The sequence below is a fragment of the Rana temporaria genome, chromosome 8 (genome assembly GCF_905171775.1).
Source record: "Rana temporaria chromosome 8, aRanTem1.1, whole genome shotgun sequence".
In the NCBI taxonomy this organism is placed as follows: Eukaryota; Metazoa; Chordata; class Amphibia; order Anura; family Ranidae; genus Rana; species Rana temporaria.
The window spans coordinates 156,120,365-156,145,634 of record NC_053496.1 but is presented as its reverse complement, the minus strand read 5'-3'; positions in this window follow the sequence as shown (position 1 = coordinate 156,145,634).

Genomic DNA, 25,270 nt, shown 5'->3' with positions numbered 1-25,270 from the left:
GGGCCCCGCAAGAACAACAACCCGCCAAAAACGGCTGCCACAGATATATACCCTCCCAGCATGCCCAACGAGGGAAGAACTCCTCTGATTGGCTGCTGGGAGAAGGTGGGTCCACCAGAATCCCTCCAGCGCCAACTGCCGCCCAGGGGGAATAACGCATCCCCTGGAGCGCAGACTGACCTACAGGACAGATTCTGGAATTGGCAACAGCCTACATTTCCATCAATTGTGAATGGGAGTAAATTAAGCCTCCCATTCCCCACTAACTTTAGGGTAGCGCCCGTACTGAAAGTAGGGGGGCGCTACAATACTATTTTAGTCGACTAAAACAAAAACAATTCAGATGACTAAAATATGACTAAAACTAAAATGCCTCTTTAGTCAAAAGATTATGACTAAAACTAATTTGAATTTATATCACAACGGGTAAATCTGTGTCTGTAATACATGTTCAAACCTTAATACCATAAATAATAAACATGTTGTTAGATTTTTACTCCAGGAGTATATAGTGTTTGGCAGGTTTAAAGAAATAATGCATTGAAATTTACCCAAACCCATTAGATTTTAGTTGACTAAAATGTACAGGAGAATTTAAGAGACTAAAATACAACTAAAACAATTCAGATGACTAAAATACAACAAAAGACTTAAATATGACTAAAGCTAAATCGAAATTTGATGTCAAAATTAACACTGCTGACATTCGATCCGTAAAAAAACTGTGGGATACATTCGCTATCTGTCCAGCGGGTCGGATTGGATTGGATCAAATGAAAAACAAACAGGCTGTCCATTTTTTTCTGATCTCCCCATAGAGGAGAGCGGGACTCTGACAGGTTTGTCTCTGCACAGTGAGTGGAGACAGAACCGTCATCCGCCTGCGCTGATCCCCGCTAAGCAAGCGGAGTCCGCCAAAACGTATCCACCCTGCTTGAAAGGGGCCTAATACAGTGATCAGTGCTAAAAAAAATATGCAATATCACTGTACTAATGACACTGGCAGGGAAGGGGTTAACATCAGGGGCGATCAAAGGGTTAACTGTATGCCTCGGTTGTGCTTACTCACCGTGGGGGAGATTCTTTGACTAGGGACAGGCAAAGATCAGTATTCCTTCTTAGAAGAAAAGCAGGATCTGTGCCTTCCCTTCTGACAGAACGACATCCTTGTTTACATAGGCAGATTGTCGTTCTGCCTGTGCCCTGTACAATCGTGGGGTGTGGGCGGACATCGAGTCTGCAGTACCCACTGCTGGGCTTCGGCTGTGTATAATCACAGCGGGTAGCGGGTTGCCGGTGGCACGCATGCGTGCCCCAGACCTGGAACAGTCAAATGACGTACTAGGTACATGATCTGGCGCAGAGTGGCCATCTTGTTGCAGTATATGTGCAGTGGGCGGTCGGTAACTAGTTACAAAAGTGCAAAAATACATAATTTTTGTTTATTTGTTATCCTTAGTTGTTTTTTCCCCTCCATAAACATTTGGGTTTGATTAAGGCTACATTCACACCGGCGATTCAGGCCCTGATCACATCATCATTTTGATATTGCGATTTTTCACACGATTCTGCATGTCGCATAGGGCAGCCCATTACTTGCTCTATACATGTTTGTCATCCAAAAATAAGTTGCTACTCCTTTTTGAGGGGGGGGGGGGGAGAGAATATTCACACAATTTGTCTGCTGCTCAATCCTGCCACACTACAATCACAGCAGAATTAAATCACATTTGGGGTGCTATTGAAGGATAATGGCACCCAAAGGTGCGCAGTGCGTTGTGCTGCGATTGCCACAGTGAGATTGACTTTAACCACTTCAGCCCCTGAAGGATTTACCAGAGCACTTTTTACAATTTGGCACTGCGCTGCTTAAACTGTTAATTGCACAGTCATGAAATGCTGTACCCAAACATAATTTGCGTCCTTTTTTCCTCACAAATTATGTTTCTTTTGGTGGTATTTGATTGCCTCTGGGATTTACATTTTTTGGGATATAAATGAAAAATACCGAAAATTTTGAAAATAAATAAATAAGATTTTCTAGTTTATATTGTAAAAAAAAAAAATCCAATAAACTCAATTTTAATCATGCATTTAGGCCAAAATGTATTCAGCCACATGTCTTGGGTACATTTTTTAAATAAGCTTATATTTATTGGCTTGCGCAAAAGTCATAGCAAACTAGGGTACATTTTCTGGAATTTACGCAGCTTTAAGTTTATGACTGCCTATTTCATTTCTTGAGGTGCTATAATGTCAGGGCAGTAAAACCCCCCCCCCCCCCAAATGACCCCATTTTGGAAAGTAGACACCCCACGGAAATTGGTGAGAGGCATGTTGTGCCCATTGATTATAAAAAAAAAATTGTCACAAGTGATTGAAAAATGACAACTTTTATGCCGCGTACACACGATCGGAAATTCCGACAAGAAAAACGTGGATTTTTTCTGACGGAATGTTGGCTCAAACTTGTGTTGCATACACACGGTCACACAAATCTTGTCGGAAATTCCGACCGTCAAGAACGCGGTGACGTACAAGACGTACGATGAGCCGAGATCAATGAAGTTCAATAGGCCGTTTTGGCTCTTCTGCTTGATTCTGAGCATGTGTGTTTTTTTTGCGCGTCGGAATTGCATACAGACGAACGGATTTTCCATATGGAACTTTTTACGTCTGAAAAATAGAGAACCTGCTCTCAATCTTTTGTTGGTGGAAATTCCAACAGCAAAAGTCCGATGGAGCATACACACGGTCGGAATTTCCGACCGAAAGCTTACATCGGACTTTTCTTGTCGGAATTTCCGATCATGTGTATGCGGCATTATACAAAGTTGTAACTGAAATCATATATTGCTCACACATGACATGGGTATATGTGGAATTACACCCCAAAATACATTCTGCTGAGTACAGGGATAACACATGTGTGAGATTTTTTGGGAACATAGCTGTATACAGGACTCCGAAAACCAATCACTGCCTTCAGGATTTCTTAGGGCATACATTTTTGATTTCACTTCTCACTACCTACAGTATAACATTTTCAGAGGCCATGAAATCCCAAGATAGCACAAAACCCCCCCAAATGACCCAATTTAGAAAAGTAGACACCCCAAGCTATTTGGGGGTGAATAGTCATGCACATTGACTTTTTCTGTTATTTTGTCCTATTTGTTGTTTGCTTCACAATAAAAAAAAAAAAAACGTCAAAGTTGTGGGTATGTTCTGTAAATAAATTATGCAAATCCTCAAACAATCCATGTTAATTCCAGGTTGTGAGGCAACAAAACACGAAAAATGCTAAGGGGGTGAATACTTTTGCAAGGCACTGTATCTTTTCCCTCGTAAACCATAAAACTATATAGCCTGTTGCCTTGTCACAGAGCTTATACATCTTGACCCCATATCTGGCACGCTTGCTGGGGAGATACTGACAGAAAATTGAATCAGGGACTCATCAATGCAGATATCTTGATCAGGGATAAACAAGTGTAGTTCTACCCCCGAAGGAGCCGCTGGTTTGTTTTTGGGATCGGCATATTGAGTTACCTTGATATGGCCCAGGGGTGCAGTTGTAGAAATAAAACAGTGAGCGAAGGTCCAGACAGTGAATAAAGTTTTTTCCAATGCTTTATTTTCCAGGCCAACACGGCCAACATCAACATCAATTGGGAAGGACAAAGTTGATGAATAGAGAGAGAGAGGATGAACCTTGCAGTATCAGGCCTGGATATTAATGGAGCAGTCAGTCCTGCTCTATGAAGTACCAATTTGCAACTCGTCGCCACTCCTCTAGAGTGGGTAAAGTGCCCCCGGACAGATCCCTCTCACAGGCCTGGCAGCCGAGATGTCACTTAGGCCTGTTCCTCCCAGAAATCCTATCTCACAGGCCTGGCTCTAGGGCCTCTGCCACAGGCCAATTACAATAACTGAGCTAGATGGATAAACAGAGCGAATCCCCCCAGCAGATTTCTGCATTGGTCACCAGATGACAGCAAGCATACCTGTCAGTACTCTGGTCACCAGATCCCCAATTGGTTTGTTCAGGCTCTGTTGGACAACCTGCCTCCGGGTCCTCCTCAAACCGACTCCCCAATCAAACGGCACCCAGCCTGGGATCCTTTCAATAGAACAGGGAACCCAGCAAGTCACTGGGGTCCTCTTGTACCTCCGGATGAGTTTCCAAGTAGTCTGCAATTTTGGCCAGGTGGGCCACGCCGGCGGTGTCCATGGATGCGCGCACCCTGAAGGTGGATGCCGCACCTGGAACAGGGACCCCGCGAAGATTTTAGAACACATGACGCCTGTCCCAGATATACTCCTCCCCAGCATGCCCCGCAAGGGAAAACTCCTCTAATTGGGTGCTGGGGAAAACTTGCTCCGTCAGAACCCCACTAGCGCCAACTGCTGGCCAGGGATGGTATTGCATCCCTGAAGTACAGACTGAGGCTGGGTTCACACTACTACACTACTTTCATCCTACTTTGCTCTGCTACATTGGTCCTACATTTATCCTACATTGGTCCTAGATCCATCCTACTTTCATGAACAGGATACTACTTTGGTCCGACTTCAATGATATTCAATGGGCCTGAAGTAGGATCAATGTAGGACCAAAAGTAGTACAGCGAGCATTTTCAAAGTCGGACCGACTTGTGTAGGACACTACAAGACGCTCTCATAGGGAAACATTGAACACAGAGCAAAGTAGGATGAAAGTAGTGTAGTAGTGTGAACCCAGCCTCACCCAGTGGACATTTCTGAAATGACAGGAGTCCTAATTTAACTGGATTTTGAATGGGAGCAAAGTAACTCTCCCATTCCCCACTAACTTTAGCATAGTGCCCATACTGAAAGTAAGGGGGCGCTACACATGGCTGCAAATTTTTTGTTGAAGTGGTTTACAAGGGGCGGAATTTTATGGAGCTGATCGTGTTCAGGGTCACAGGATGACAGAGTTCATTGTCATTAAAATGCATGAACCGCAATATCTGCTTGTACCTAGCCCTGGCCTTGGAAGAAGAGAACACATATGGTGAATTGGGTCAGTGGACCAATTTGACCGCAACTCACTCTTTTTAGTAATGCCCATGTTGAGGGCTAGGCCCAGAAAGGACCTAAATTCGGGAACCGTTTTAGGTTTCCAGACAAATTGTCTGGCAAGGGGTGAATTTGGGTTTTGGGTGATATATGGACCAGCGTATGAATTGCTTTGGTCCACTAAAGATCTGTAGCAGGGACCCATTCTGCATTGTCAGAGCTATCTGTCAGGGTGCCGCTTTCTACAGGTTCAAATACTGAGCCTGAAACTGACAGTGAGGACTCCCTGCTCTCATCTGTCATGCTCAGCATTCTGTAGGCTTCTTCACTAGTGTACCTTTCATTTGACATTTTGGCCAATACATTTATAGGTAACTAGTGCGACTCACAGGTAAACGAGGACCTGGTTGTCAGAGGACTGTTTGTATCGCAACAAAAAAAATTAACTGCTAGTGCTAGCAGAGATCTGGCCTAACTCTGCTAATGCTGCAGTTTTGTGTGATGTGTTTTGTAAGAGACAGTGATCTATTGATACTGCACTTGGGTGTGCTGGAAAAAAAATCTGTACACTATACTAATGCCAATGTGACAGGGAGTTAAAGGGTTAACTGGGGGGGGGGTGATCAAGGGGTTAAACCTTTATTGGGGATATATGGGGGCTACCCTTAACCCATCAGGGTCTACCACTAACTGCCCTAACACTGATTAGTGTCACAAGTGACACCAGTACAGTGATTAATAAAAAAAAATATGAAAACTGCACTTGGTGACACTGTGACAAAGAGTGGCAGGGAGTGAAAGGGTTAACTGGGGGCGATCAGGGGGGTGAAAATATGTGCCTTCGTGTACTGGTGTTAGTGTAGTGTTGGTGTACTCACTGTGAGATACTTCTCTCTCGCACGCTGGAACCGAAAGGGCTCCAGGACAGGAGATTGCATCACTTCCTCTGCCTGTGTTACACAGGCCGAAGACGTTTGTCCATTGATCAGAACAGATCAGCAGGTCCAGGCAATAAGTCTTTGGCCTGGAACAGTTGAGTAATCGGTTCTGAACCAAATTAGATCTCCGCAGGGGATCACACGCCCCCGATCTGTGGGCACGAGTCACGTACCTGTACGTGACTTTGTGCAGCCGGGCCATCCTGTTGCAGCATATGTATGTATGTACGGAACTGGTTGAACCCTAAATCAAACATTTATTATATTGCACGTTACTTATTGTTAGATGTGATGGTTTCATTTGTTTTCTTTTTTAGGCTCTCTCTCACTTGCACTCTGTATATAGTTACATAGTGAGTCTACTTGAAAAAGGACACAAGTTCATCCAGTTCAACCAATAGAAGGAAAAACAAATATACAATCCTATACCCACAGTTGATCCAGAGGGAGGCAAAAAAACTAATAAAGCATGATTCAATTTGCTCCAGTAGGGGAAACAAATTGGCTGTTCCCTGGATCAACTGTGCATATAAATATTGGTATCCAGTTATATTATGTGTATTTATGAAAAAAATCCAGGCCTTTCTTAAAACAATCTACTGAGCTAGCCAGAAGTGTGAAAGGGGTCTAAAGTGAATAACTCAAAACCAAGTTCACTATATGGACCCCCCTGCGACTGCAGCGATGAGCGCCGTGGAATCGGAGCGCCGAGCGCCGCGGTACAAGAGGAGGGGGGGTTGCAGGGTGACACTGCAGCACCATCCATCCCCTCCTCTCACAGCCACGGGCTGTTAGCGGTGGTTGGCAGTCGGCACACAGGCACAGCCCCCTCCTCTCTGTTTGTGTGTACAGAGGGGGAGGGGCCGAGGGGACCTTCTGTCCATGTGCCGTGGCGCTGCCTGCGATGATCTGAGTTACTGAATGGGGAGGGGGGGGTGTTTGCACCTGGGGGGATTTCACTGAAGGGGTGGGGGGGATGTACTAAGGGGGTGTTTGCACTGAGGGGGTTTTCACTAGGGGGGGTTTGCACTGAGGGGGGGTTGTGACACCATATTTTACCGCACCAGGTGACACCAACCCTAGTGACGCCACTGGTTCCTCTAATCTTTTCTCATAGCTGAGCTCCTCCATGCCGCTTATCAGTTTGGTTGCCCCTCTTTGCACTTTGTCCAGTTCCCCCATATCCTTTTTATGAACTGGTGCCCAAAACTGAACTGTGTATTCCAGTTCATTTTTTATGTTTTCATTGATGCATTAAGTAAAAAAAAAAATATTTCCAGCAAGAAACTATTGCTAAACAGCTCCTGTTCCTGAGAAATGATCACAGAGCACAGCCAAAAAATGATCACATAATTTTTCCTGGAAAAACACCCCTTATTTCTAAAAAAAACTATTTAATGGACTCACTGACCTAAGTATGCAAAATCTAATATATGTGTGACCATGAAACTTTTCTATGTACAAACTATTTTCCCCAGTCAAAAAAATAAAACAAATAACTGAGATAAAACACATTTTAAAAACTATGGCTACACTGAAAACATAAGCTCCAAGATGGGACCCCAATATAATCAAAAACAATAATAAAAAAAAAATGGGGTAGATTGGGCTAAGTTAACCAACTCACCATTTTTTGATGTGGTCCTCGTAAACCAATAAATCTAAACAAAAGAGCTAACTTAGGTCTAGAGTAGCCTACATTAGTAAATTGGTTACCACTGGAGGACTTTGTGGTTTACATTTATTTAAGTTAAATCTATTAGAAAGCTATTTCGTTTAAAAACACAATCAATACAAATTCAAAATAACAAACCTTCACCAATAAAAAAATGACAACATTGTAATAAAAATTCAAATTCTCCGTCTGGACATCAGCTGTACATTCACGCCAGTACAAGGACCTCCAGTGGTAACCTCTTCATTACTGAGGGCTACTCTAGGCCTCGGTTAGTTGTTTTGTTTAGAGTAGACCTTAACCACTTGCTGCCCGCCAATGACATATTGACGTCGGCAAAGTGGTTGTAGAATCCTGACTGGACGTCATATGACGTCCTCAGGATTCTGAGCCGCTGCGAGCCCCCGGGGGCGCGCATCACGGCGATCATTGTTGCAGGGTGTCAGTCTGACACCCCGCAACACCGATCTCGGTAAAGAGTCTCTCACGGAGGCTCTTTACCACGTGATCAGCCGTGTCCAACCACGGCTGATCACGATCTAAACAGGAAGAGCCGTTGATGGCTCTTCCTCACTCGCGTCTGACAGACGCGAGTAGAGGAGAGCCGATCGGCGGCTCTCCTGACAGGGGGGGTTCGCGCTGATTGTTTATCAGCGCAGCCCCCCTCGGATCGCCACACTGGACCACCAGGGAAGCCCACCCTGGACCACCAGGGAAGGGCAAACTCAAAAAAAAGTCTGAAAAAAAAAAAAAAGCATTAAAAAATAAAAAAGATGCCAATCAGTGCCCACAAATGGGCACTGACTGGCAACATGGGTAAATCAATGCCGCCCCACAGTGTCCATCAGTGCCACCCCACAGTGTCCATCAGTGCCACCCCCCACAGTGTCCATCAGTGCCACCCCACAGTGCCCATCCATGCCCAGTGCCCACCTATCAGTGCCCATCTGTGCCACCCATAAGTATCCATCAGTGCCACCCATAAGTGCCGCCCATGAGTGCCCATCTGTGCCGCCTATGAGTGCCCAGTGCCGCCCATGAGTGCCGCCCATGAGTGCCCATCAGTGCCGCCCATGAGTGCCCATCAGTGCCGCCTTTGTGTGCCCATCAGTGCCGCCTATGTGTGCCCATCAGTGCCGCATACCAGCGCCGCCAATCAGTGCCACCTCATCTGTGCCCGTCAGTACTACCTCATCGATGTCCATCAGTGCCATCTCATCAGTGCCGCCATATCAGTGCCCGTAATTGAAAGAGAAAACTTACTTATTTACAAAAAAATTAACAGAAAAAAATAAAAACGTATTTTTTTTAAAAAAAAATTCAGTCTTTTTTTAGTTGTTGCGCAAAACAAAAAAATGAGGTGATCAAATACCACCAAAATAAAGCTCTATTTGTGGGGAAAAAAGGACGCCAATTTTGTTTGGGTACAGTGTAGCATGACCGCGCAATTGCCATTCAAAGTGCGACAGTGCTGAAAGCTGAAAATTGGCTTGGGCGGGAAGGTGCGTAAGTGCCTGGTATGGAAGTGGTTAATACAATCCATTAAAAAAATATAGTCAAAGAGAATGAACAGTTTATGTATTTAACCACTTCAATACCGGGCCTTTATACCCACCTCCATACCGGGCCTATTCTGGCACTTCTCTCCTACATGTACAAATCATCATTCTTTTGCTAGAAAATTACGCAGAACCCCCAAACATTATATATGTTTTTTTAGCAGACACCCTAGGGAATAAAGCGACAGTCATTGCAACGTTTTATCTTGCACGGTATTTGCGCAATAATTTTTCAAACGCCTTTTTTTTGGAAAAAATGGTTTCATGAATTAAAAAAAATAACAAAACAGTAAAGTTAGCCCAATTTTTTTGTAAAATATTAAAGATTATGTTACACCGAGTAAATAGATACCTAACATGTCACGCTTTAAAATTGCGCACACTCATGGAATGGCGCCAAACTTCGGTACTTAAAAATCTCCATAGGCAACGCTTAGAATTTTTTTACAGGTTACCAGTTTAGATTTACAGAGGAGATCTAGTGTGAGAATTGTTGCTGGCAATCTAAAGCACGCGGCGATACCTCACATATATTGTTTTTATTGTTATTATTATTTATTTTTTTACTTATTTTTTTTTTGTTTTTTACACTTTTTTTTTATTATTTTTTTAATCACTTTTATTCCTATTACAAGGAATGTAAACATCCCTTGTAATAGGAAATGTGTGTGACAGGTCCTCTTTATGGAGAGATGCAGGGTCAATAAGACCCCACATCTCTCCTCCAGGCTGGAAATCATGAGATTGTGAAAAAAAAAATCACGATCTCATGCTTGGTATTGCTTACTAGCCGCAATCGCGGCTTTGTTTACTTACATGTACCCGGGCGTGACGTCATCATATCGCGCCCGGGCCTCCGACGGTCATAGAGATGACTGGTGACCATCTGGTCACCAGTCATCTCTATGCTTCCTGCCTGCGCCAGACGATTCTTTCTCCGGGCCCCCGATGGCACGGGAGAGCCCAGAGAAGCACCGGATGGCGGCGGGAGGGGGGGGGGATGTCCCCTCCCGCCGCCTATAAGAATGATCAAGTGGCTGAACCGCCACTATGATCATTCTTATAATGCACAGAATCGCCGGCACTAACGAATGCACAAAGCCCAGGACGTCATATGACGTCCACCCAGGATGGGAGATCCCATCTGTGGACGTCAAATGACTATGGACTATTATTGAAGTGGTTAAATAATTGGCTGGCATCCATAGGGACTTCCCTCAGCAGCTGGTGGACCAAAAAATTGTAAATTAAAAAAAAAATATATATATTATACTGTATCCTGAAACTATTGATGAATGAGCAAAAATAGACAGTGAATTCAAGATCAAAGGTCCCACCTCCATGGAAAAGTATCAACCTCAATAGTGTCCTGTGATTTTGCACAATTATGATAGATATTGATGGATTATATTGAGGTTCTATTCCTATGGGGGAGCTTGTCTTTAAAGTATAACTAAAGGCTAAACGTTTTCTTTAGTTTGGATGGAGCGAAGATGGATTAGAACACCTGTTAGTTTTTATTGCTGTTTGTGCCCCCGTTAAGGAGATTCACTCTGTGTCCTGTTTACCATTATCATTAAAAGTGACAGTAAAAGTGGAGCACAACTCCCGTAGGAGCTGCTGGTTTGTTTTTGGGCCTGCACGTTACCTCAACATTCGTCGTCTAGGGGAAGAAAGTCTGAAAGAACTCCAATGCCCACACAAGATGTAAAACCTCTAACTGTCGGGTTTTATTTATTTTGCTTAAAACTTGTGAAGAAGGTAGAAGGATGAAGGGGGAAGGGGAAGGTACACGGTACAGATCACTGGGGAAAAACCCCTAAACTCCAAAGTCATTCACCACTCCACTCTTGAGTGGGTATTGCTCACCCGGATACACCCCTCTCACCTGGCCTAGCAGCCGGAATGATGCACAAACCAGTTCGATAACAGTCTCTGCCACAGACTGATTGAGAACAAATTGAACAGTCCAGAATCCTCTGCCACAGGATGTAATACCCGAACTTCCAGCCTTACAGTTAAAGAGCCTTTAAGCCGACCTGGCGAACTGTAGGACAACTTGAGTCGTGGATCCCTCCTTAATAAGGTCACCAGGCCTATGCCAAGACATAAGCCTTCCACTTGGTCTCCTCCAGGGCAGTTCCTCCCCTGGTTTCCTTCATTAAGTGTAGCTTCCCTCACTTAGATGGACAGCTTGGTATCCCTCTGGATTCATACGCCCCAGTCAGCATAACTGGACCTACTAGTAGAGATGCAGCCTCGGACCAACGTGGTCTCGGGGCTGGAAATCACACAACAAATACCTCGTGGTAGGAGGGCCACGAGGCGAAGGACCCCAAAATATGGCATCTGCCCCTTAAGTATCCCTTCCCGACATGCACAGCGGGGCACCACTCCCACTGGGCTGTTCCCGAAAAAAGATAATCAATGATCTATGGCTTGCCCTTGTTCCAACACTGGCCTGTGGGGGTATCGCCACCTACAGGCAACAGTGGGAAAATGCTATCAGGCGCAGCCACTGCCAGGACAGAGGCTAATTTAGAATAAATCTTACAGTCTGAGCCACATTATCGGCTCAGACACCCACTAAATTTAACATAGCGCCCCGGGAGCATCTGGCTGCTGGGCTGTGTGAGGTCTTATCCAGAAGTAAGAGTGCAGCACAGGGTTGGGACTGCGGCTTGCAGTCCAACCAAAAGTGATGGTTCTGCCGGCCGGAGAACCTGTCAATGGTCAGAGGTAGAATGGAAGCTGTCGCCACGAAGGGACCAATCGCTTTTACCAGGGACCACAGTAAGTAGCGGAATCATATTCTTTTACGAAGGGCATAGTGGAGAAACAGTAAACTTCAGGCGGTGATCAAGGCAGAGACCCAACCAGCAGAGGAGACCCTTGTGTGTCAAGCCAGGAACCGAGCCAGTTAGCAGGGGTGAAGCTTAAGGAGTATCTGGAGTGCCAAGCTAGGGACCCAGCAGAGAAGCAGGGGTGACGCTTGAGGGGATACCACCGCAAACCTTGGAGGAGCTCAAGGGATTCATAGTCAGTGAATCAGTGGGTCTAATGAGATACCAGGAGCTCTGTATTGAAGAACTACAAGGAGCAGTTGTAGTGGAGCTGAAAGAACTGATACGTTTGAGTTAGGAACTGTTAAAGGACTGTTACCATAGGAGACAGCCATCCTGCACATCTTTGTACCCACTGTGCCTCACAACACACCACATATTGAAGGATATCTTTGGCCTTAGACCAACACTGGGATCACCATTAAGGCAGTGCTGTGTTTTGGCCTAGGCCAACAAGCCCCAGGCCTAGGGCGACACTTTGCAAAAAAGCCACTACCCCCAAGGAATCAGCACCCACGCCCGTCTCCTGCATGCAGGGGAGTACAGCTTAGGAGTGCAGTGGCGTAGAGGACCAGAAAGCTGTCAAACTGCCCCCCTAAAGCTGTGATTCTCTCTCTTATTGGTCCTCTGTTGTGGCCAATCATGGGGAGGGAAGCTAGGCGGCGGCGCGGCGAGCCCAATTAGAGCCGCTCTCTCTTCGGCTGACAGAAAGGGGAGGGGGGCGAGCGGGAGAGATACAGACAGCCCACAGCTCTCCTCTCCCTGTCACATCGCTGCTACCGAGTTCTCTGGCAAATGGAGCAGCAGCGCTGTGACTACTTTTCCTCTGTACATTATGTTTACTATGCCATGCTGTATAATGTTTTGTTAAAACATTTGAATTTTTAATCATATACCAATAAAATTGGCAAATAGCCTTATTTTTTATTACTTGCCTCTTCATTGCCTCAAAGTCCCTGAGGGGTTTCCCTTTCTGCTGCAGTTTTTGTAGTTCTTCCATATTTGGGATGTTGGCAGTTTTTGTTAGCATTCTACCTGGCTCTGCTCTCGTTGTTTTTCTTATCTTTTAACTGCTTCAGCCCCGGAAGGATTTACCCCCTTAATCTATAGGCCATTTTTTTACGATACGGTACTGCGTTGCAATAACTGACACTGTACCCAAACAAAATGTATGCCCTTTTTTCCCCACAAATAGAGGTTTCTTTTGGTGGTATTTGATCACCTCTACAGTTTTTATTTGTTATGCTATAAACACCTGGCACACCCCCTGCGCAGGCCCAGGTGAATGTATGACACAAGCAAGGCAACAAATGACGTAATGGCTATTTAGATTGCTGATTGTACAAATGATGCAATCTGTTTAATTGTCCCAGATGTGACACTTTCAGTTGTACACCAGCAGTCAGATTGTGACCAATAACTCTATTTACTTTCTATTTGTCTGGGACAGGGGAGAATAGAGGGTTAGTTAATATGTCCGTGCTTGTTTGTTAGGCTGGGATCGAAGTTCACAATTATTGTGACACACAGTCAAAGGGAAGCGTAGACCCAATCACCAAAAACCCATATAGCTTGAAGATGGCAATGTCATTTCAAAAGTCATTTAACATTCAATATTTTAAAATGTGCTGCTTTTATTATACTATTAGTAACACCTGATGATCCTTCTTTAAGCCCTGGTTCACACTGGGTACGATTTGGAACGATTTGAGATGCGATTTGACATGTCAAATCGCATCTCAAATCGGCGGCAATTGTCGGCAATGGCACTGTCCTAATCTGTGCGACGCCGCATTTACATTAAATTGCGGCCGAAATCGCGGCAAAATCGCGGCAAAATCGCAGCCGCGAAATCGCGGTAAAATTGCGCATTTTACCGCGATTTTGAATTCGCAGCAGTGTGAACCTAGGCTAAAGGTCTTGTGATAGGTTGAAAATGCTCTGTCTCTATCTCCCAATAGTAGCCCTGCTTAGTCACTCTGTCTCAGCTCACACCAGAACCCAGTGACAACCTGTTCTGTATGTCTTCCCTGTTATAAGATATAATTTCCTTTCTCATTGTGAGTTCCTGTATTGTTCCTACAAGAACGCATATTGAGACTCGGTAAGCAATATTCCTTTTGACCTTCAAACACTGCAAATGCCGAGATCTACTACATCATATTGTTTGCCTCAACTCTTCCACATGCAATAAAGATATTACAGTGATATTAAAGCTTATACTGTTATACTTACCTGCTCTGTGCAGTGGTTTTGTACAGAGCAGCCCCAATCCTCTTCTTTTCAGCACTCCTGGCTCCACCCCCTTAAACAGTGCCCCCAGAGAAAGACGCTTTCCCTGGGGGCACTGCTATGTGCTCGCCCCCGAGCTGCTGCTCTTTGCTTCCATAAGACACATAGAGCAACGCCTCCCCCCCCCCCCATCGCTCTTTCCTGACTGTGGTTGATATCAATGGGAGCCAATGGGCTTCCGCTGCTGTCTCAGCCAATAAGGAGAGGAAATCCTGAGACAGCTGAGCTTCTTGTGCACATCGCTGGACCAAGAGGGAGCTCAGGTGAGTATTGGAGGGCTGGGGGGGGGGGGGGGGGGAGCAACACACAGTAGGTTTTTTCAGTTTCATGCATAGAATGCATGAAAGTGAAAAACCTTGAGCCTGTACAACCACTTTAATGGATACTAAGTGTTTGGCGAGTCCAGCTGAGCTATCTATTTCATGAATATTGTTTGCAGCGGTATTAAAGGGGTTGTAAAGGTACAATATTTTTTTATAAATAGCTTCCTTTACCTTAGTGCAGTCCTCCTTCACTTACCTCATCCTTCGATTTTGCTTTTAAATGTCCTTATTTCTTCAATCCTCGGTTTTCATTTGCTGACAGTTTTAATGTTGCTGACATATAACAACTAGGTGTCAGTGTGTAGGTTTCAAAAAAAGAAATTTAGCAACTGCAAACTTTCTGCATTAATTAATGGCTTACACAGTACAAGACTATTACTGATTGAAAAAAGTTAAAAAATAAATTGCTTGCCGCACTGTATGTTCAGCTACTAGGTTTTTAATCACAAACTCAATTACCCACATGCAGTAAAGCCGATTTTACTAAATAAAGAAAACAAGAGCAGGGATAAACTGTGAGCGTACAGTTGACTCACTTGAGTGAATGTAGATGTAGTTTTGCTCATACATGCAATCATAATCAATGAATCTATTTAGCTGATTCCACATATATGTTTAAAGCGGTGGTTCACCCTCCTTAACATCATTCTAGCATTACATTCGGCATTGTAGAGCGAGCTACAGTATGCCGGTCTTACATTTTTTATCCCCGTACTCACTGTGCTATTGTACATTGAAGATTCCGACTCCCGCGGGGAATGGGCGTGCCTATGGAGAGGGAGGATGATTGACGGCCGGCTCTGGCACGTCACGCTCCCCGAAGACAGCCGGAGTAGGTCTCGGCTCTTCACGGCGCCTGCGCACAGGCTATGCGCAGGCGCCGTGAAGAGCCAAGCCTATTTCGGCTATTTCCGGAGAAGCGTGACGTGCCAGGGCCGGCCGTCAATCACCTTCTCTCACCATAGGAACGCCCATTCCCCGGAATCTTCAATGTACAATAGCACAGTGAGTACGGGGATAAAAAATGTAAGACCGGCATACTGTAGCTCGCGCTACGATGCCGAATGTAATGCTAGAATAAAAAAAACATTTTTTTTTTTTTTAATAGGGTGAACCCCCGCTTTAATGTGTATGGTGGAGGTACAGTAGTGTTTACGTAAGTCGTACGTGAATGGGGCTGGGCGTAGGTTACGTTCACGTCATATGAATTGAGCCGGCGTATCTTAGGAAGTAAATTCGACGTGATTCTAAGCATGCGCGCGCATCCGCCGTTCATTCGGCGCTTCATTTACATGGGGGTCACGATTCATTTTTATTTCAACACGCCCACTACCTGCCTACTTTGAATTAGGCGGGCTTACGCCGGCCCATTTACGCTACGCCGCCGTAACTTAGGGAGCAAGTGAGTTTTGAATACTGGTCTTGCCTCTCTATGTTACGTCGGCGTAGCGAATATGAGCTGCGCTACGCCCGCTCACATATACGCCGCTCTACCTGAATCCGGCTAATTGTACCTTTACAACCCCTTTAAGTCCAAAACTGAAAATGCATTATACTGCAGCTTACTAATCATTAGATGTGATGGCTGCATTTGTTTTATTTTCTTTAGCTTTTTCCCCCCCTCTGTTTTCACATGATAATCTGATCAATAACTCACCTCCTGTATTAATGACACACAGTTCTGGAGCAATGAGAACAGGAGACACAGCAGACAACAGCATTGTTAGTCTGGAGAGGAGGGTAGTGTTAATAAAGGTTTTGCATGAGCAAATAAAAGGTGATAGTTTTTACACCATTGCTAGCGTTAAATGGATTGTCTAATCCATGTGAACTGATACATTCTGCTGGAGAGCTTGTGATTTTGAAAAACAACAGATTTGCTGGCTGGATCACCAGATGAAAACAGAAGAAAGAAATCCTTAAAAAAGGAAACTAATACAGCCATCACATCTAAGAATTGGTAAGCTGCAACATATTCAATGTTTGCTTTTGTCTTTAATAATGCTTTAAATGTCATTCAGTTAGGGTTTACATATGTAGATGCATTAGCACCCTGATGTTTAGGCATATTTGCCAAGTGATAGTTGCCCTGGCCAGTTGATGATAGGAGGTCAATTCATTTCACCCTAATTCTGGAATTGCTTGATTCCGCGCATGCACAGCCCTTTCGGGGACCCGCCGGCTGCGCAGGCACCTGCCGCTCAACAGTGGCGGTGCAGGCGCAATGGAGGCATGGTGCAGATGTCATCAGCCTCTGCCTCACCAGGAAATCCTGCGGGCAGTGTGTGGCAGCTGCTCAAAGCCCTGCTTGTCCCTCACAGGGTATCTCTCTGACCACATGTTAGTGGTGGTGGTGGGGGAAACAGAGGGAGTTTTTTTTCAAACCTTGATCTCTGCCTCCCTGCGCTCCATGGACAAGTCACCGCCTCCTTGCGGCCACCCCTCACACATAAGCGATGTGTGAGGGTTGTCCAAGTCCGGCTGCCAGGACACATCTGAGGTCCACCCATTTCTAACAGCATCTCTCTTGTTTTCTCTCTTTTGTTTGTCAAAGTCAAAAGCTTCCAGGTCGGATCACCAGACGTCAGCACGGGAACACAAGGACCTTGCCAGGCCGCAACGTTGGCATTTTTCATCCAGATGACATGACTTTCTGTCTGAGATCCATCACCAGGGGAAAAGTCTTGTTTCCTCCTCCAGACATCTCACCCACAGCCATGACACCCACTCTGATCGACGAGCCTGCTTGGGACATGGGACTTAGGTCCCGGAAGGCAAATCTCTGTGTATGTTGTGCCTAGGCGGTTGGAGAAAGAGAGACGGACAAGCAGCAAATGAAGTCTCTCATAAAACTTATGGTACAACAGTCCCTGAAGGAATGGAGTATGACCCACACGTCAAGCCACACTACCACTAGGTCAGTCGCTCCCACTGGGGATGCTCAAGAGGACCTACAGCCATCTTAGCCAAGTTATCCATCTGCCAGATCCTCGGATAGTGAGGTGGAGGGAGTTGAATTCCTCAGGGGCTTTGACTTCTCTCTAGTCTCACTAGGGTGACCACATTTTCAAACTGCCATTCAGGGACACCCCCCTTCCCAAAAATCAGCTTGTGCTGTAACGAATCACAGCACAGTGATTGGACACAAGAGGTGGGATTTATGATTACTCCAATCACAAGCAGGGGATGGGGATTGTGCTTCTCCAGGCATTCCCAGTCAGGGCAAGTACTGTCAGTGAGTAAAGCAGTGATGTGGCAGCCTTTTTTGGGGGCAGCAGATTGGCCTGGGTGTGGCTGTGTCAGTTTCATTCCGGGACACTGTATTGTCCTGGAAGGAAGGTGCCCGGGACAGACCTGCAAAATGCGGGACTGTCCTGGGCAACCCGGGACACGTGGTCACCCTAAGTCTCACCCTTGATTAAAGCGATCAAGGAGGCCCTGAAGTGGGAAGAACAAGCGACTCCCCAAGGTAAACAAAGGAAATTCTTCAAGCAACTAGGGAAAGAATACTTCAACGTTCCGCTTTTGGCTGAATTGAAGGATATCATCTTGGAGGAGTAGGGCAAGGTTGACGTGCAAATCCATGAGGCTCTATCCCTAAGGCCCCATACACACGATAGAATCCATCCGCTGAAAAATCCCAGCGAATGGGTTTCAGCGGATAGATCCTATGGTGTGTACACTCCAGCGGATCTGTTTCCGCGGATATTTATCCCCTGGGATGGATTCCAGCAGATCAAATATTCGCTGACATGCTAAACAAATCTATCTGCTGGAATCCATCCCAACGGATGGATCCGCTGGTCTGTATAGACTCACCGGATCCATCCGTCCGAAGGGATCCCCCGCATGCGTCGTAATGATTCGACGCAAGCGTGGAATTCCTTATATGACAGCGTCGCGCACGTCGCCGCATCATAATCGCGGGGGCGCGACACGTCATCGCCAGAGGATTTCGGCGCGGATTTCAATGCGATGCTGAGTACACTCCATCGCAGAGAAATCCGCTGAAATCCTCGAGAGGATTTATCCGCGGAAACGGTCCGCTGGACCGTATTCGCGGATAAATCCTCTCGTGTGTATGGGGCCTAAGAATACTTAGGGCTCTATCCCTAAGTAATCTGTCGGTTGACAGGTTGAATTAAAAAATTTTGTTGATCAGCTAGCCCGCCCGTGTGGTTTAGCTTGTTATTTCCCACACATAGGTTGCCATGGAGTCTGTCAGGAAAACTGAAAATTTCCCATCAAATACTTACCGCAATATTCCTTTCCTGAAGGACTCCATGGATCAAGGGTTGGCTAGTTACGGAACGCAGTCTCTGGCTGTGAACTCAAATTTATGGGAATGGGGTCCTATAGTATTGGAAAGGAGGCGGGGCAAACCCACATGAAGGCTGCCATGGAGTCTATCAGAAAAGGAAAATGACGGTATTTGATAGGATTTTTTTATTTTTTTTGCGTTGGGTGCTTAAGGACCTTGTCCCAGCACTGTTTTTCATGAAATGTGTAACAAAGATCATGACAGAAATGTGTCCTTTTCCTACATAATTTATACTAAAAGATATACCTCTTTCACATTTTAGGGAGTTAATATAAATGTGTATCTGTCTCCTCAAGAAGGACTTTTGGGAGATATCTTTGAGCCAGTCATTAGACTAAAAAAGCTAATTAAAATATTCGCCCTATAACATGTGGTCATCTTAAGATTAGTACTTTTCTTACCGAAAACAACTAAACTAGTCCAATATTGAGCCGACCTACAGCCAATCAAACGTGACATTGCTCAGATTGATACAGGCGTCCTTGACCCATTGACTAGTTGAGTCAGCTCCTTTTGTGTAAGCTACCTGGAATACAGGCTATAGAGGTATGCCCCAGGGCTAGATGGACACAGGACATGCCCTCCAAACATGCATTGCTTTGCTTGTGTCATCAGACCGGTCCAAATGTCAGCCAAACTCTGTGAAAAACAAGGTGTTATCTTATGCGTCAGACTGGTTTTTCAGGTTCCCACTGACAGGATAATCTACAACTCTGTACAAGGCTAAAGTGCATGTATAATTAAAATGCAGCCTGGCCATTATTAAGTAGGTAAACATGTTGTGCAGAGCGAGAATGCAGTCTTCATGTAAAAAAAAAACAAAAAAAAAAAAAAAAAACAGAAAAACATTTTTATCATAAAGATCATAAAGAGTCAGTCTACCCATAGGTGAAGCTTGATGAACTGGTCCCTGGCTTCTTGAGTATCTTGGATACTTGAACAGTGAGTTCTCCTTTGTTTCTTATGTTTCTATGGTTTTCTTAGTCACATGGGGGCAGCATATGATTGGATGCTGGCACCCCATGTGGCTTTGGTGGCCATCTTGAGTCAGGCACAGTCTATTCAAGACCCTGGTTTGGAGCACATTTTGCGAGTGGTAGTGTATGGACAGGATACCCGGCTGTCGGGGACTGGTGCCCCCACAATTCCTTCCTTACATCACAGGTGCCCCCAGCAGTCTCTCCTTATATATATCACAGGTGCCTTCAGTAGTCCTTCCTTACATAGGGTGACCAGACATCCCCGGGTTCAGGGGACAGTCCCTGGATTGAGGACACTGTCCCCGGACCAAGTCTGTCCCCGGTTTTGTCCCTGGATTGAATTTGAACAGGTGCTGGGGCAATTTCAAAGACAGTCAGTGCAGAATTTAAAAAAAAAAAAATCAGAATTTCACACCCCCCGCTCTGCCGCTCCTACTAGCTTAGGGGGGTGTATTTTTTTCCATTATCTGTGCCCCTTTCTGATGACCATGTGCTGGTCAGAGTGGAGGGACTATTCCTTCCGTTTCAGGTGCATGACCATTTAGCTCCACTTGCATGTTCTTCTGCCTTGGCTCAAGTCCCGGCCAGCCACCTGCCTGCTTATCTCCTTGCCTTCCCTGATCTTCCTCCGCTCCCCACCCAGTAGTAGCCGGGGCCCAGAGAGTTAGGCCGCGTACACACGGTCGGACAAAACCGATGAGAATGGACCGAGGTTCAGTTTCATCGGTCCAAACCGACCGTGTGTACGGCCCATCGGTCTGTTGTCCTTCAGTCCAAAATTTTAAAACATGCTTTAAAATCGAACCGATGGACCGCTGACCGATCGGTCCAAACCGATGGTTAGTACACAAAAGCATGCTCAGACTAAATGAGGGGACGGGAGCGCTCGTTCTTGTAAAACTCACGTTCGTTTTTGATATGGCACATTCTGACATTCTGACATTTTGAAATTTAGTGTCTCGTTTATTGCAGCGCATTTGTTTCGTCGTTCTATTGCTAGAATAAACACGTTGTTTTGCTGATGCTATTTAGACAGAGTTCTCCCATACTTTTTTTTTTATCTTTTTTGCCTGTGATCTCATGTTTTTTTTATGTTTGACTAGCCAGATCTCCAAATTTTTTTTTTTGGACTCCACATATCTTTTTTTTTTTTTTTGGCAAGTTCTATTGCTAGAATATTTACCAATGTTCTTTTTTTTGGTGAGAAATGTTTTTTTTTTTATAGTTTTTTTTGGTGGTCATTTTTTTTTTTTTCAATGTAGATATCTTTTTTTTGGCAAGTTATCACACCAATGTTCCCCCCCCCCCCTCGAGAAGGTTGTGTCCTTTGAAAATGATACATTGTATTTCAGAAATGTTTGATGGCTATTTACCAGAAAAATACAATAGACAAGGGCCCAGATTCAGGTAGATCCGTGCAATATTTGCGTGGGCAAAGGGCAACGATTTTTGCTCTGCGCCCACGCAAATATTTTGATATGCCCGCGATTCACGGAGCAGTAGCTCCGTAAATTGCGCGGGCGATATGCTAAATAGCCGGGCGTAAGGCTGCCTAATGTAAATGATCCCGCCGGGGGCGGGAATCATTTAAATTAGGCGCGCTCCCGCGCCGAGCGAACAGTGCATGCTCCGTCGGGAAACTTTCCCGACGTGCATTGCGGCAAATATAAAAGGGGGGGAACCAATGCGCGAAACCACAACTAACCTAGGGTAACCTAACTAATAAACAAAGTGTAAAATAAATAAACAAATATATGCAGCAGCCACTACATGAAAGTGCTCACGCACCAATCAGCATATAAGAAAGAGGGGGTGTAGTGGCGCTTGCAGTAAATAAATATGACAAGAAACGCACAGCAACGGACGTCATTTGCTTCTAAGTGAACGTGAATGGCGTCCAGCGCCATTCACGAATCACTTACGTAAACGACGTGAAATTTAAATTTCACGAGCGGGAAGGGCGGCTATACTTTAGCATTGGCTGCCCCTGCTACAGCAGGAGCAACCTTGCGCTAAAGTCGCCGTACGGAAACTCCGTACCTTGCGTGCGCAGGGCCCGCGCAACTTTTGTGAATCGGTGGTAGTATGCAATTTGCATACTATACGCCGATCACAATGGCCGCGCCCCCTAGCGGCCAACGCAAGAATGCAGCCTGAGATATGAAGGCATAAGGAGGCTTATGTCTGTCATATCCTAGGCTGCAGTCCGCGTAGCGATGTTCCTGAATCAGGGGCATTCGCTACGCGGGAGCAAAACAGCTATTGCGCCGCGCAACCTATGGTTGCGCGGGCGCAATAGCTTCTTGAATCTGGGCCAAGGTTTTAACGTAAATTAAATTTCCATTTATTCTGTCCAAAAAAATAACAAAAAAGAACGGCAACACTTGAGCAATTTCCAAAATACATGCAGACTTTGTGGAAACCAAAGGCACAGTCCACCATGATCAAGGACAAAATTAACAACATCAGGAGTCACAATGTGCTACACAAATGACAGAAATTAAAAGCAGCAGCAGATGCTATAAATGACCCCAAGCTGTGGTACTACAACAACCTCAGTTTTTGGTCAAATCAGCTGGAAGGCAGGGATTCACTTTCTGGTATTCCTTCCAGCCTTTCTTCCAGGCTGCCTTGCAGCGGAACTTCCGCGGCCCCGTCCCCGGCCCCTTGCAGGTGGTGATGATGTGGCAGCAGGAGGGAGATGAGGAGCAGGCTGGGCCGGGTCACTCAGATCAGTGTCCCCTGTCAGCAGGTCCCTTCTCGCCCACCACATGACCTTATTGAACATTTCGTTGGCCAGCTCTCTTTGTTCCTCCCCCAATGCCTGCAGGTCATTGTAGAGAGAAGCACTATAGCTCTCCGTTGGGTTCAGGGGGGCCCTCATGATCTGGGATGCCTCCCTGATGACCTGCAGGCTCTCCTCCTCCAGCTGCCTCCAGTGCCTCTTTTGGCTAGGTCGGCGCATCTGGAGGGGAGGCACCTGGGAGATGGTGCTGAGCCTGGGGACCTGCTGACATCCACTTGGCCCAGTCTCCTCCTGGCTGCCACTCACCCCTTCCGCCTGGCTGACATCTTCGGGACCTGCCGGCTCCTGGCTGGTCTCTTCCTGTGTACACTGCCTAATTACCTTTGTCCGACAATCACAATCGTTGCCCGATCTGATACACCATAAAATAAAGAGGAATTGCATTACATATATATTTGGAGATGTCTCCGAGCAGATGGAGGGCAAAATTGCATGGGGGGCCCCAAGATCAATAATAGCGCAAGGGTAAAATCAACAGATAAACCCCCCATCCCATGACTCAAGTCTATACGCCTCTGCTGGGCCCATTTTCAAATTTACCTTCGTTTCTGACGTTCCTCACTTCCGCTCGAGCAGACTCCGCGTAACTAACGTCATCACGTCATTCTCCTTATATCCCCCGGGCATGCGTGAAACGCCACCCTTTTCGCCTGCCCATGACGGACCCTTTCCTCTTTTCCACGCCCCTAATCTTTGTGAAACAAGAATATGGTGGTGTCACAGGAGCGTGGTTTCCCCTGTCCCGACGATGGAAGGCCGGAGGCAGGAACGTCACGATCCAGGCCCAGGCGCTACAAAGCGACAAACATGTCCCTAGAAGAGATGGTGGAGATGGTGGACATACTGCAGAGGAAAGATTATGATGGAGATTATGGCCCATACAACACCCCTAATCGGAGGAAAGCCAAAATAATGGATAAAGTGGCGAGGCGACTTTCTGCCATATTTGGGGTCACGAGGTCCAAGGAGCAGCTCCGAAAAAGATGGTCGGACTTGAAATTGCGTGAGCCAGAGCAGTATAGGAGGATCCAGAGAATTATTGAGAAAAGTAGGTATTTTTAATGTGTTTGGTTACATTTGCTTTTTGATTTGTGGATTTGTTTTTCTCCATCAGCCTCTTTGGCCTGGTTGTACTTTTGAACATGTCAATTTTAGTTGTAGAATTTGGCAAAGTGTAGTATTTTACCGTTTGTAGTAAACATCGTTCAATCACATCGTTCCTCACAAACATAATGTTTTCCGGTGTTTCAGGCAAACAACATCTGGACATGCCTATAAAGCAACGTTTATAAACATTGTTGACAAGAGGATGTATTTGTTCCACCTTACTAGAATGTGAAATGCAAACATAATTCATTCACACAGTGATAATAAGCAGCTGTTTTCACATCTGAGCACCTGTGTGTCCCCCGATAACTAACATTTTTCGTAGGGTCTCCAACAAAGACTGTTTTTGGGGTGCATACATGTGTGTCACTTTGCCAAAAAGCGGCAGGATCCCAGCTTGTGAGAAGTCAGAAAAACAAAGGTGATGTTTTTAGGGTTGAGCCCAAACAGAGAATTATACCCCACTTCTAAGCAATGTTTGATATTTCTGCCCTCCAATATCTGTGTGCTGAGTATACAGTACCTTTTGTTTCCTGTTATTAGGGGAAAGAAGAGAACACCATTCGGAGGAGGCAAGGTGGCACAGACCCAAACAACCCAACCCACCTCAGCATGTGGAGGAGGAGGATGTGGAAGAAGGAGTGGTGGAAGAAGGAGTGGTGGAAGAAGGAGTGGTGGAAGAAGGAGTGGTGGAAGAAGGAGTGGTGGAAGAAGGAGAGGTGGAAGACGGGGAGGTGGAGATTATCAGCTCAACAGGTCAGTGTCACCCCAGCTTCACAGGGGAACATTACTAAAAACATTTTTTTTTTTTAGGGGATGAACATGGTGTTATCACACCATCTGATAGGACATCTTTCTCAAGTGCTAGTGCCCAAATCGTCATCCAACAAATTATGGAATGCAGTACGGAAATGGACATTATGAGGAATAGGATGATTGTCATTGAGCAAAATTTTAAGAACATCATTGACATGATGGGCCGTATCAAAGATTAACCTACCCCCCCCCCCCCCCCCAAACCCGTTTCAATGTTATGTTTTGCACAAGTATTTGTATGGGATAATCCACACGCCAAAATTTGAAGATGCACACAGTGTGTCAACATGTGCTATCTGCCATCACAGGATATTGATTGTCTGTGCTTTGTGGGTGCAACTCCTTCCTCGCTACTCAAGTAGGTGAGAGGAAGGGTTTGCGCCCCCAAAACACATCCATTGATCACCCATGATGGCAGATAGCACATGTGGACATTTGGCATGGTATCAGGAGATAAATCCCCATTTAGCCAGTCAAAATGTTTGCATCTTCAAATTTTGGCTTGTTCCAGGGTGACAGCACCCCAGCACATTTGTTTTGAATAAGGTTGATCCTCTGTAAGTTCCA